Below are 15,504 nucleotides of genomic sequence, written 5' to 3'. Positions count from 1 at the left end.
GGGGTCCAACCCAATCACCGTTTGCTAGGCGATACCACGCCACGTACGTATGAGGAACCAGCTCCGTTAGGCCCTCATCTACCATAACGTACGTCGTGATTCGGCGGTAGGCACGGTTCTCACGGGCGTCGATCACGGTGAGCACTTCGGCTCTCATTTTCACGGGGTTGCCGAACCGGGTCGGGGGAGACGCCATCTACGGACCTGAAAAAAGGAAAACAACGGGGGATGAGTACGAGAGACTCAGCAAGTAAACCTACTAATATCAAGTGAGGATGAGGGGATCGTCGGTAGCACAAGTCGGCCCTCACCGCACCCACATCGATAACAGATCAATAGCAAAGTTCATACAAGAAAACATCAAGCATGGCTATAACATGTGCACTTTACCAACCAAGTCTCGGTTCTATCTCAAAACAGACATCAAAACACAAAACATGATCAAATCGAGGAATAAACCAACTATAACTAATCGAACGACCGAGAAACGGTCCAAGCAAACCGTGTCACAACGTATCACAACTTCCTTTCCCGGTATTAGGAAGTTTACTTACTCAATGGAATAAAACAAGAACTAGAGAAAACGGTTGGCGTGGGGTGAGCACGTGAGCCTTGACGAGTCTCGGGCGATTCTTGGCGTATTGCTTGAGCACGTGGAAGGTAGGGTCTTGATCGGTTCTTGGGCTCTCTAGTTTGCCAAACAACAAGAAGAGACACGAGCTAGTCGGTGAGCTCACTCTCTCTTTCTCTCTTTCTCTCTTTCTCAGCGGGAACAAGAAGCAAAGAAACAAGAGAGAAGGTTGGCCGATTGGTGGTGTGAGAATGGAGAATGGCGTGAGAGAGAGAGAGCTTCACTATTTATAGAAGTCCTTCCTTGGTCATCACTCTAGGCCATTAATAAGAGGAGACAAAATAACATCATGAAATGGCCTCAAAGTCTAAGGTCATTTATGGCTTGTCATGATGAAGGGGCCTCCAAAGTCCAAGCCAATTAATGTTTGTAATTATGAAGGGGGTCCCTAAGTCAAGAACAATAATGGAGGCTTCTTGAGGAAGATTTGACTAGGCCAAAGCTTATCTTCTAGTTTCTTCCCAACAAAACAAACGTGGAGTCTATTTTGGCCTTCTAGAACTGCCGGTTCGGCTCATAATAACTCAGCACCATCGGGTTGCACAATAGCAACTAATCGACACTTAAGTCGCAAACCCGCATCATAATCAATCCCATTATTTCCGAGGGTTTTCCGCGACCAAGACTCACTTAATAATCCCATTCAATCCGAGATTCGGCGCGAGAATGTCCTCAAATATCACCAAATATAACCAAGACAAGATTCAAGTTGAATGGAATAAGCTCAAGCCAACCGGCTGACCGGGCGCGTGGCCTGGTCTGACCGGGTGCATGGCCTCGCATGCTACCGGGCCACACGGGCACACGGCCGGGCACATGGCTGGGCGCGTGTGTGATGATACCAACACGAGCCGTGACGTCCCAGGCCGTCATAAAACTATTCGGCTTATTTATCAGATTTGATTAAAAATGCGAGCAGAAGACAATAATACAAAACAGAGATATCAGAAGAACATAACGGACAGCTTTTTATTTATCTTTTTCTTTAGGCGATAAGCATAAATACAACACAGATGAAGTGACAACTGGGAAGCAACGTTTAGTCTACTCCTTCTACCAGCTACAAAAATCACTTTCACGCCTAACTTGAAGCTATCACACCAAAAGTCCTAGAAGACTACTAGCTAGTGGCCATGATGCAGCTCAAACAAAAAGGGGCTGCTGCACCGACACCTAGCTTGATCATCCACCGGCCGCGAACCTCCTCATACTCTCGCATGGGAAGGGAACGGGTCTAAACAGGCGACCATCTAGGCGAAAGTAGTCTGACAAAAAGCAATACGGCAAACGACCCAAAGGAATAAAGCAATTGACCCAGACAGTGGTCGAATGGCGCTCCCACACTACACCAGGAACAACGGGATTGGGACACTCGACAAAAGATCCCTCGATTTCTAAAACTACACCATAAGTGGCGATAGGTCCAGTCGACGAAAAATGAAGCCATGCTAACGATCTGAAAAAAATGGAAGACAACAACAGTGAGATAAACTCAGCAAGTAAATCAAGCCATGACTATTCAATTCAAACAATTATATCACGATTAAAGAGTCTATCACGGGATCATCGATTTCCATCATAATGTGAATAATGATAATATGCATGTGAGAATGCATATGATATGCCCATGAATTCCCCACGAATGTCACTCCATTAGTAACCATCGGTTTTAAGAACCGATCTTCTACAGATCACACAGCAGCAGGCATCTCGCTTCTACTCCGAGGTTATGCGACTTACTTGCGCATCTGCCACCGAGACCACGAAGCACGGCCTCAAGGTATACGACCTTGAGCTTCCCGATTTCCTTCACAGGCTCCCACGGGGCATCATCGGTTCTCCGTCCGATGGTCCTTACCGTAATCCTCACCATGAATGTTTATGTACGAAATGACGGAAATGCAAAATGCCAATTTCAATGCTCGACAATAATTACAACGATGTCGTAAATAGATACGATCGGCATTAGTCAAAATAACCATCATTCGAAACATCCACGGCTACACTACTAACCGTACCATCTCAATCCCAACATTACCGAAAATTCTAATATTAATCACATCATTGTGATCATCACAACCAATTCACAATACATATAGAAAATTGTAGAAGCATGTAAACACTGAAAGCTAACCATGCAAGCAATTCACATTCGTCTTTCATGCACATTACCACTACACGATCTCATCGTGCCAATTTAACTACGAAACGAGTGTTTTCACTTTCCCCAAATAATCACCAGCCGAAACACCAACATGGTCGGCTACCAACGGGATTTCCGAATCGACGGAAAAACACATCTTTCCACCATTTTTAAAGCAAACAATCTCATTATCATAAACCGCTTCATTTTGAAGCTTCCACCATCAATCACGAGTTCCGCACGACTACCGGTCGGCTCCAAACCCATCACATAACCCAAGCTCCATCTCTAACCATAAAATAAAAGGTTGAAAAGAAGAGAAATGGCAAGAATACTCGCCTTAGACACAAACGCAAACTACGACCTCCATCTTCCTCGCGGTACGCCGGAATCCAAGCTTCGACGGAGAGGAAACGGACGAGATCGCAAGAAGCAAAAATGATGAGGAAATGAGGGCAAGGGGAGAGCACGGCTGAGTGAGGGGGCTGTTGTTCGGTGATCAAGCAAAGAAATGAAGAAGCAAGAGAGAGAAGAAGAAGGATAAGAAGAAGAGAGTCCCCAAAGTCAATTCTCATCATCAAATTTTCAATCAATGCTACCCAAAGCATTATCCAATGTAATATATCAATTGATACAAGACAAGAACATTGAAGGGGAAGGGGTGGTTCTGCCGAAGAAAGGAGAGAAGAGAGAGAGGGTGACTTTCTTGACAATTTCATCATCACTTCTCAATTAATTGGATAAGAAGACTTTCTTGGCAAATTCATCATTACAATCCAAATAATTGGACTCTAATAATATCCAAGGAAGTTTATAAAGTGATGAGGAGAGAGAGGGGGGTAATGGCTGGTTGGACTTGGCGTGAGAAGAGAGGGAGGCAAAAGGCTTATTGACTTTGTCTTTCTTGAGTTGAAATAATTGGGATGATTACAATAAAGGAGTTATAATCTAAGACAAGACAAGAAGAAGAAAGGTGGTGGGGTAGAATTAACGTGAAGAAGGGCCAATGGATTCCAATTTAAAATCAAATTTGACTTATAAATGGCCTTTCTCCCAGAATATCCCTGAAGTTTCCGAAAATTACGATTTTTGCCACTGAGCCGATTTTTACAAGATAATAAACACCATAAGCTAAAAATGCAAGGCGCCACCAACACTAGGCCCTTTAGATCACACGCCACATCAATAGAAATTATTTAAAGCTCATACACCTCAAAATCACAATTATCGCAAAACCGATAATTTACAGAAGAAACGTAAATAAATCAGGAATTAATCACTCAAGGATTATTCTTCGATAGCTAAAGCGAAATAGCATGACCAAATGTTATTCTCTGCGCATTAAAATAGGCGAGCCAGAATCAGGATGTCACAGCGTGGTCGAGCGCACGGGCGCTGCGCCGGGCCATTATGCCAGCTGCGTCGGGCTACACGGGCGACGTGCCGAGCGCCACACTGGGCCATACGAGTAAGGGGCCGGTCCATGGGCTTAACATATGCCTTGGCTTATGAATGGGCACAATGCATGGCTCATGGCCAAGTTTCTCGAGCACGGACTAGGTCGGAGTCGGATCTTACGGGCACAACACTTGGCACGAGGGTCAAGCACAATGACTGGCACACGACCAGGCACGTAGCCGGTCCGTGGCCTAGCTGACTGGCATAATGACAGGTCATGACCGGGCACACGGCCTGGCCGGCGTGGCTGGCAAAATGGCCGGTCCGCGGCCAAGCCTTTAGGCTCGTGGCCTGGCAGATGGCCCATCCATGGCCTCCCGACTTGACGCAACGATCCGTGGCCGATTCTCTACCAGTCCACGTTCGAGTATCAACGACTCATGGTCGACCCTCGGTTGTCATGTAGCCTTGTGAAATTCGGTACCCCAGAATCAACCCATGGTCACACGTGAACGACACATGGCCTTGCGGTATCACCCGCGACCGTAACATGCCGACACGGCATCGATCCATGGTCGTCCCGGACCTTCTCACTAACGGCCCTTATGGTCGAAGGGTCTTTCCATAGCCACATCACTCTAATCAACGCGCATGATCGGAGAGTCATTCCACTATCAATCCCTAGGTCAAATCATGAACAATCTTTCGATTGAACCATAACCAACCCTCAGTACACACATTCCGACCATACCGTCCATCCCATTACCGACCCTCAGGTTGTATGACTCGCCCAATCCATTACCACTTACCTGCGGCTTCCCAAGCCCAAAATCGGGGATGTGACAAATTAAGGTTGGCTTCATTCATATTTATTTTTTTTTAAAAAAGACATACCTAAACAACCTATATTTTGCGTACGAGGCATATATATAGAGTTAATTGAAAATCACAATTTCTTAGATGAAAATTACTTCTTTGACCATTGGATACAACATTTTGCAATTTACCTTAAGCAAATTTATATGGATTTTGATAGATTTAAAAAAAAAATTTGAGCATGAAACTAAAGATGAGATTAATTTCTAATAATAGAGATCTTCACTTTTTTGGGGAGGGGGGTGTCTCTCTCTCCCCATCACTTTCTTCTAATACACAATTTTCTTCGTGTTTTTCCTCCTCGCTTCTTCGTCTCCACCTTCTTTGAATTTTTTCTGTTCCATCGTGTACGTACTCCATATTTGCTAAATTAAGTCACAAACTGTAGACATTATTCAATTTGTTACACTGTTGAATCATCTCATGAAATAAATAATCGATATAAGAAGAGTATCTCATATTACAATTAATATATTGCATGACGCCATTGTCGAATTGGCCATGAACAATTACGTGTCTTGTTGAGCAAATTTGAAAAAATCCTTAGCAGAAGTTGAAATATATAGATTCGTAATAGTTTGTGCATAGTAGTTACATAAAATTACCCTCTCCTTTACTCTGCTTAAAAGCAAAATCATATCCATAGTTGTACATGCACGTGGCAAGAATAACTATACTTGCATATGGAGTTGTTCGTATGCTGAAAGCATACGATCAAAACATGCCCATGTCATCATGGGTGACGATGCAAGATTCCTTAATAACCAATGCGTTTTCATCTATCGCAGCCCATTAATACCCACTCTTTCTAGATCATTTTAGATGATATGTCCGAGGAGTATGTTGTGAGATGTATAAAGGAGAAAGCAACAGGTAAATAGCACATCACAAAGATAACCAATTTACCAAAAACATGATAACTCTAATAACTGAAGTTAGAGTTCGTCGATGAATAACTAGGGAGGAACGAGTAGTTACCCTTTTGCAATCTTACATCAAACACAAGGATATTGCTGGAATTGATAGTGTCATTATTTCTATAGATGGATTTGACAATGAATTTAGGATTTTTCTCACACACTAGCTCATTGAATCACCATAGCCTTTCGGGTCACTCTTCAATCTAAAGAAATAGCTTATCTTGTGAACTTCACCGCAAGAGAAGCATAATAGGGCCGTTCATTCTAGTATGGAATTGACACGAGGTACACTAGTGTGGAAATGAGACAAAAAATTATGTCCATCTCAGCTTGGGAACAATGGAAATTTGGGGCTTGATATGTGGTGGAGGATCAACAAGGATAAGATGTATATGTAATAATGGCAAATGAGAGAGATTTTGAACATGAAGACCTGGGGTTGTTTATTGAAAAGTCCTTATCAACTGATAAAACAAAGTCAATCAAGTCGAGAATGTTACAGAGGTAATGGGTAGAACCCAAAATCATCACCATTTCTTTCTAGCAAGAAAACATCACAGTTGAAAACTCATATATTTAGCCGTCCAACGATATCATTTCATATTTTTGGAGATTTTTCTTAGATAAGTTAGTTATTTCAAATTCCTAGAGATATTTATGTTGTTATTGAGTTTTCTATTTTCTACTATGACAAGAAAGCCGTCTTAAAGATTCAATTGCAAACTTTGAATCAAAGCGTGTGAGTTAAGATTGGATGAACCTTGTTTGATTGGAGACTTGGAGTCGCCTTGTCCTATAGAAAAGACCAAGTCAGTCAACGGAACAAATGCACTCAAAGTCAAGAAATTAAAGAAGTGAGCTGAAGTTCCACCAGTAGTGGAATCCCGGGCACATCGTTTTATACATTTGATCTTTCTTTCTCCACGTGATTGTTGGGTCCACATCCATTAACAAACAAATCAATCTCTCTCCCTATCACATCACTCTTCCTTTCTTTTTTAGATTCCGTTTGTTTCACGAAAAATAAATAATTTAGTTAACACTATCCTAAAATTGATTACCTGTATCACTTACAAAAATGAGTTATAAAAAAAATATTTCATCATCCATAAACATATTTAGACATAAAGTATTGACGTCATTGACTAATTATTTCAATCGATACAAGTGATTATTTTTAATTTTCCGCGAAACAAACTGAGCTTTAATATTTTCTTCGTCTATTTCCTTCCGCCTTCCTCTTCTCCTCCAACTCCCTTCTTCACGTTATTGTGACCTACCTCTCGAGGGCCAAACTCGATGAAATGGGTTTAGAGGTAAGTGTTCATGAAACGGTCCGTATGGCACATCATAAAAGACGGCTTACTGAAGCGTCAATCTTTTGGTCATCCATACAGTCTATTGATTATGAACATGGATTTTTCCTAAATCCATACCTCACGTGACAGTGGATTGATTTTATCTTTTTCAGGAGTTGCCACTAGCCTAGGTCGGGGGTCAACTAGAATACCCAACCGAAACGCTGTAGTTTCATTTTAGCTTCTACGAAAACCAGAGATCATGGGTTCGGGGAGTAGCTTATGTTAATAATTCCACTAATGCCCTTTCGGTACCACTAAATTTATCATGGTTGTTATTTAAGTTGTCATACATTTGTTTTTTACCATTTTCATGCTAAAGTCTTAGTCGAGTAAGTGGTCATGCATTTTGGTTTTGTATTTTCCATTTAGGTTCTAAACTAGTCCTATCTTAGTCTAGAAAAGGAAAAGAACCAAACAATTTGTATTGAAAAGACGATGCATAAAGTAAACACACAAAGTATTGAAAAGACAAGCTATTCTAAGTGCGAAGAAAGAAAAACCTGCAACTCGTCGGGTGTTTAATACAACATGAATAGAAAGACCCGAGACATGATCGGGTAACACGAATTGTGTACAAATTGAAACCGGATTGGACATCGGTCTTTAGCCACCATCTTCTCCATGGACCGTCTCATGGGTGTCAATTTTACATTCATACCATACATTCAAACAAATAGTGCGAGCATGCCAACAAATCATCCAACTCATCAATTCAAGAACGGGCCTCGGGATCGGCCTTTGCTTTACATGCATTCCGATCATCCCACCTATTTAATCGACTAGCATTGATTGATTAACGGTTAACAATAACGAGCTACCATTTGCATTCACAAAATGGTGACTCATATCGATTAACCCCTAAAGTCGGATCTAAGTGCTCACTATGGGCTACCCGCCTAACATACATCTAGCAATCACATGCATAACAATGAGTAAAGCATGCATTTAGGCTCATGGGCCTTGTTTCTCAACCAATCAAGCAATGGGAAGTGGGCCTCATAAGAGAACCATTTATTTAGTTATTATTATCAAATTCGGACCCCTTCTATTCAGATATGATTAATCAGCTTAATGATGTCTAAATGATGTAAATCAGGTGTCTTTAGAAAGCTTAGATCATGAGGATCAAAAGTGAAGAAGATTGTTTTTCACAATTCCCGCCCAATTTTCCTGAAAATCAAATTTTATTTCAGAATGACAGGCCAAACTCAGTTCTGTTAGGGATTTCAAAATAATAGCACGAAAAATAACAAACCTTATTCAAACCGCATGAAAATTTTTAAGCAATTAGGATTCCCTGTTTCCAACAACTTTCATGTTTTGAGGTTTTTTCTAAAATTCCCTTTAGTTTTTTATAATTTTTTTTCACCGAGGACTCGTTTGTAAATCATTTTTGAGGCCGGGAGGACCTTGTCCAAGATTTTCAGCAAATTGACCCCCCACACGTTGTTATTAGGTCCCCAAACTTATCATTATACATTATAAGACCCTAATGAGCAAGTTTTTTTTATTTGAGTTTTTGCAAAAAAGGACACCAAGCTTATCAAATTCGGAGAAACATGTTTTGGAATTTAGAGGAAGGAATTTCAGATCTGGACACAGAATCTGATTAAATCATGAAAAATTCCTTTGAACATCCAAATGAAGTCCGATTTTGATAAAATTGGTACCATCAGAAAGCTCTGGATCTTAGTGTGAAATTTTATGCAGAACATTTTTCCATATTTTTAACACAAGAATTTACAAAAATCGAAGAACACATGAAGGTCGGTCAAGAACTCATCTATTACAAAGAATGAGCCTAAATGACGATGTTAATCGTCCTAACCTAACATGCTTGATATTTTATAAAAATTTTATGGTAGACAGACATGAATGTTTGTTACAACTTTCATGATAAACTTTTCTCAAATAACGAACCTAGAAAATTAGAAAAATCATCAAACAGAGCAAGGTCTACCAGGAGTTCATAAGAACACAACATATTATCAACATTGCAGCTTCTGATCTTAAATTTTGAAGGAGTTTTAACCTAGCAAACGATCTCCATTCAAGGCGTGCAACCTATCAAATCGAAACTTAAAACGTATTCTACGACTCCCTAGTTTAGAGCTTCACAAGATTTCGACATTTTTGAGGTCATATCTATATCACAAGCATACTAACTCATCAAAATCCGAGAATCACAGATTCAAAATTACTTTGTAATGACACTTCGACGCACAACCAAGCGATCCGGCCTTCGTATTTAGCTCAAGGACACCACAGAGAAGCCTTGGAAAGCTCGACAAACCTCTGAGAACAACGTATGTGAATCAAAATGAGAATCAAGTCGATTTACTAAAATAAGCAATCAATGAAAAATCAAATAGAAGAGAGTGTCCCGGTGGCTGTTCGGAGAAGTTTCAGCCACCACCGCTTCAGGATGAGTGAGAGGGAGCTGGTCACAAGCCTCGGATCGCCAAAAAGGATTACCGAATAGTCGGTTCAGTCGGTTGAACCGGCTAGGAAGTTCACCGACTCGGTTGCCCATGAGATTGCTGAGAGGGAAGAGGAGCCAGATCGGGGAGCTCCAGCCACCAGCAATGGTGGCTGGCCTTGTGACTGGCCCAAGGACGCTGAGAGGGACGCCGGTGAGGTGGTGGTGTGCCAAGAATCGACTGGCGAGCGGTCGGACCAAGCGTGCAACATCCACAATTTTGGCTATACGAAATGGCATAGAACTATCGTGCAGATTGTGGGAGAGATCGGCCATGAACCAATCCAAGGATAGGTCAGGGATCGATCAACCCGATTGGAAGAGTAACCAAGGGATCAACCATGGTTTAATCGAAAGATCGGCCTTGGAATGATCAAGGGATCGGCAGTGAATCAATCAAATGACCATACAAGTGACCCGAGCTATTTGGCCATGGATTGGCTTCTCAACCATAAGGATTGGTCGTGGGACGGTCTTGTACCACCACGGATCGGTGGACGATCATGGATCAATTCTGCGCGGTTTTATTCCGGTCACGGGTGGTTTCGCACGGTTGTATGCCGATCACGGACGACCATGGATCGATTCGTGCCACTGTGTGTTGGTCACGAAACGATCGGTCCCACACAACTACATAACAACCGAGGATCGTCCACGGTCCAAGTATGCTTAGCCATGGATCGATTATGGACCAGCCATGGTACACTTGGACCAGTTACGGACCGATCGTGGATCGATCGCGAATTGATTCGATAACATTGTCAAATGGGTCATGTGCCTAAGCTGTGTGCCAAGCCATGTGCCGGGCCACGAGCTGGCCATGTGCCTAACTTGGACCCTTCCGTAAGGCCAAAGGCTAGCCCAAGCGCCAGCCAAGTGCCAGTCCGACCAGTAGACGTTGCGGATGCGCTGCGCGCCAGGTCGTGCATGGGCCATGCGCCCAGTTTGCACGGGCCACACGCCCGGTCTGCAAGGCTAGTGGCCCAACCTTGCGTCTGTCCAGGCCAAGAACTAGGCGAATAGGCCATGCACGGGTCGTGTGCCCAGTCTGCTAGGCCATGCGCCCAGTCAATGCCGGCCATTGTGCCCTCGACATGGGCCACCGACTTAGTACTCCAAAACAACTTTGGCCACTACCCGCCACTTCCAATTGTAACTCGGCTACGAACCTCGATTTAGTAGGCATGGTCGATCGTGGATGGACACGAAGAAGTCATTCCCAACCAAGTTAGCACTTCCTTTGGCCTAGTCTTCTTGTTTGCTTTAATTCTTGGAAAAATAGACAAAATAGAACATTCTAGAGAGGAAGAATTGTCTTGGTGAGCAGGTATTGGATAAGATCAAATCCAAAGCCCATGATTACACCAAATCTAGGCATTAAATGAGGGAGGCTTTAGTTATGATAACCCAAGGTTTGGCTTGGGGAAGAAGTAAGAAGATATGAACAAAATAGAAGACTCTAGAACATTGGCCATTAATGCAAGGGATGAATCATCATCTTAGGGAGAAGGACACTAGAAGTGCCTAAACTTTTGTACGGCGCTCACTTGATTGCCATAACTTTTTTTGGCTCACTTGAGAGCCAAAAATTTAAAAAAGTGATCACTTGAGTGCCAAATGCCACTTGGCAGCCGTAAAATCTGATGTGGCTTCGCCGGAGCTTACGTGGCTTCGCCGGAGCTGACGTGGACAATATTTTAACATTTTTTTTTGAATTTTTGAATTTGTTTATTATTAATTTTTTTATTTTTGCAAAAAAAAATTTCAATTCCGGCGACCCTCGCCCAAATTGGGCGAGGGCCGCCATGCCCTTGGTCGCGAAGGCAATGGGCGAGGCCATCGCGGCCTTGCCGGCGATGGGCAAGGCCGTCGCGGCCTTGTCGGTGATGGGCGAGGCCGCGAAGGCCGTCTCGCCGGCAGTGGGCAAGGCGGCCTCGCCAAATCTGGCAAAAACCTCCACCGCTGCGCGCGAGGCAGCCTTGCCAAGGGCCTTCGCTGCTGCGGGCGATGCGGCCTCACCGGATCTGGCGAGAGCCATCGCCGCCGTGGGCGAGGCGGCCTCGTCGGATCTGGCGAGAGCCTTCGCCACTGCAGGCGACGCGGCCTCGCCGGATCTGGTGAGTGCCTTCGCCGCCGCACCCACAGCCGGTGAGGCCGCACTGGCCTCACCAAGGGCGTTCACGGCCGCTGGCAAGAGCCTTCGCGGCCGCAGGCGAAACGGCCGCCGGCGAGGGTCGCCAACCTTAAAAAAAATAAGAAAAATAAAAATTAAAAGATAAAGAAAAATAAAAATTACAAAAATCAATAAAATAACATTAAAAAAATCCACGTCGGGTGAAAAATTAATTAAAAAATCCACGTCAGCTCATTTGCCGGAAATGGCACTCAAGTGATCCATTTTCGCCGGAAGTGGCACTCAAATAATTTATTTTACTCAGATGTGGCACTCAAGTGAGCCAAAAAAAAGTTATGGCGCTCAAGTGAGCGCCGTACAAAAGTTATGGCACTCCTAGTGTCCTTATCCCCATCATCTTAGGTGGTCTTATGAAGATTTGGTAATGATAGCCAAAGATTTGGCTTGAAAAGCAAGCTAGACAAGAAACATGTGACAAAATCCAAATCTCATCATGACCACATCTTAAGCATTTAATGAAGGAAGATTTGGTAATGATGGCAAAAGATTTGATTTGGAGAAGAAGCAAGTGGAGCCTATAAAGGGAAGCACCCTCTTTTTCAAATCCATACTTTGGCTCACTTTGACCTCCATGCACGCCTACCTCCTCAACCGGCCATTCCTTGGCAAAACATCTTTAGTTCATCAAAGGTAAGTGAAATTACTAACCCTTGGCTAGGGCGATATGCTATGTTGTTGAATTTGGACGTGTGCACACTCGTACTTTGTTGTGAGTATGAAGAGGAATGCTTTTGTATGGTTTGCTCATGTGGCATGTTTGAGTGTGTTCACACCCCGGGACAAGGTTGAGGTTTGCTCGGCTTGGAATCAACATTAAGACAAGATAAACCAGGCCGCAACCGAAAGGGCCCTTGTTTTTTTATTTTTTTTGGGTCGATCATAGATCTCTGATTGCGTCGAAAATGAGATTTCTACCGTACTTCACTTGGTTTCTAGTTGACCCCAATAAGATATTGGCAACTCTCATATAGTAGTTTCGTATGTTTAATTAGTTGAAATGAATTTCCCGACATTGCGCAATGTAAAGGTTTGGGAGAACTCGCACTAATTGAGAACCGTTGGTCCCTTAACTTGACTTTACCTCAAAACCCGTCTTCCTCGGACCGTTCAGGGAGTCACAACAACCCTCCAAGCCACCATTCAAACTAAGAGAGAAACAAGGAGTAGTAATTCAAGTTTTAATCCACATTACAATTTATTGAAATTTTAGTGAAATAATACAGGCAAGCAAGCTAAATTTCCCAATTTACTGAGGGTTAATATTACTAAAAACTCCAAACTAATACACCAGTGATAAATTTACCCAAAATTAATTTTTTTACCACAAAAAACCTCAAACCGATACACCTGGGATTTTACCCTAAACAAATTTTTTGACCTCTAAAAACCTCAAACTAGTACATTTATGACAAATTTACCTCGCATTAATTGAATTAATACCATGAAAAATCACAAACTGCATACCTATGACAAATGGAGGGGTAAAACCCCAAACTGGTACACCCGTCAACTGCCACGTGCCATCCAACTCAGAAATTTAATGGTAAAATTTAACGGAAACTAACTCGCGGTAAAATTGTCACAGATGTACCGGTTTGGGATTTTTGTGGTCTAAAAATTAGTTTGTGGTAAAATTATCACAGGTGTACTAGTTTGGGATTTTTCATGGTATTAACCCATTTACTGAAAAAAAAATGCCAATATTACATTGGCCTTGATCATCCGATAATTGTAAAAAGCTCACGGGAGATTGTCCCACGAGTCCTGCCCACGACGACAATAGGAGTAGAGACTCCCATCGTCATGATGAGATTTCACGCCATTTTTCCAAACTCAGATGCTCCTGCACACATTCATTCCCTTCTTCATGGCTTGGTTCATCCGAAACCTACACCTTCTTTAAATGTGCGAGTCATGTGACTCGTGACAGTCCCGCAGTCTCTTGACACCTTAACAAACGGAAAGCCAAATGAAACTCGGGAGGTGTTTCGCTAAGAGTGGTGTCGAACGAAAGATCTTTCACCGAAAGGGAAGATCTTCGGTTTTTTGTAACCTGGTCCTGAGTCGTTTCGGAAAGGAAGCGATGGATTCTACGCTAATGGCGAACGAAAATAAAGGTCCAAAAGATAAATTGTACGATAAAAGATAAATTGGCAATAATAATTAGATAAACGAAGTTACAAAAAAGGTAAGCGTTCTGCAATTGATTTGGCAAAAGGGTCTTCTCGATGTTTTTGCAGTCGCTATTTATAGCTAATACTAAAGAATAACCGCTACCTAGCAGTTATTGTCTTGATTCTAGGTTGTTCAATCTTCTTCCCGATAACTGTTCCTTCTTATCCCGTGATATTATCGGCACCAGATGAGGTAATCGCTCATATCTTTATCCTGATGTCTTAGGCAGTTGCTGGTACTGAGTCCTCGATACCCAATATATTGGGCCTTGTGTGGCTATAGTGTCTAGTTTATTATTTAGCAATTTGGGCCCGATGTCTCTCTTTTCTTCCAGCCCACTCAACCAAATTTGAGCGCCAACAAATGCCTCCTTTAAAAGAATTGAAAAAAAACTTTCAATTCTTTTAATTTGGTATGATAATTGCACTGACTGATACATCTCCTTTGTATCTGTACTAGATATCTTTTCAGCTTTCCCAAATCTTTTCTCGCGATTCGATATCTTTTAGGGTTTCAATTCCGAGTGCCTTTTAAACTCCTCCCTACGCCATTGACAGCTGCTTCAAGATCGGATTTTTACCTTTTCTCCTTTGTCGCCTCAGATCCCTTTCTCTCGCCCTGGTCCTACCATGTCTTCTTCTTCTTCTACATATGACCTTTTGACGTATCTGGGTCCTTTTAAGCAGCTTCAGTCACCCGCGTATGCAGACAATGTCTTCTTGTCGTTACAAAATTGTCCTTCTGAGACTATTACCGAGATCATTTTGGGCCCCTGTCTTCGGACACCATATCTTCCTCCTTTCCTGTCTAGTTAGGCTGCGCATGACAACTTGCCAAACAGTGTTTGATTCTGTTCTTTTGTTCCCAGAATCAGTTTGGGAACAGAAATGCGTTTGTTTAATTTTTTGATTCTGGGCACAATTTTGTCAAAAATTGTTCCCAGAATCAGTTTTGGAGCAGAATCAAGAATAAAAAAAAAGTAGCTTCTTGATTCTGGGAACAATTTTGAGAATCAATTTTTTTTTCTTCTTCCTTTTCTTGGTTTTTAATTTAGCTTCTAATGTCCGGCCCGAGGACCGCCCTCGCCGGATCCGACGAGAATAAAATATTTTAATAAAAAATATTATTAATAAAAAATATTTTACCGGCCATGGCCGGCGACCAGGCCATGACCATAAAAAAGAAAAAAATATATTTTTAATAAAAAATATTATTAATAAAAAAAATAATTTACCTGCCATGGTCGGTGACCAGGCCATGGCAAAAAAAGAAAATATATATATTTTTAATAAAAATATTTTAATAAAAAATATTATTAATAAAAAAA

At 42.3% G+C, this 15,504-nt stretch overlaps 1 pseudogene; it reads left to right on the top strand.

The window, feature by feature from the left end:
* The first annotated feature begins 11,613 nt into the window (after positions 1–11,613).
* Positions 11,614–15,504, top strand: part of LOC130136969 (pentatricopeptide repeat-containing protein At5g46460, mitochondrial-like) — a 38,931-nt pseudogene continuing 35,040 nt past the window's right edge.

The sequence above is a fragment of the Syzygium oleosum genome, unplaced genomic scaffold (genome assembly GCF_021117445.2).
Source record: "Syzygium oleosum isolate NSW1041296 unplaced genomic scaffold, Sole_v2.1 Sole_v2.56, whole genome shotgun sequence".
Classification (NCBI taxonomy): domain Eukaryota; kingdom Viridiplantae; phylum Streptophyta; class Magnoliopsida; order Myrtales; family Myrtaceae; genus Syzygium; species Syzygium oleosum.
The sequence above is the reverse complement of the archived record's forward strand: the minus strand, read 5'-3'. Positions and strand labels throughout refer to the sequence as shown.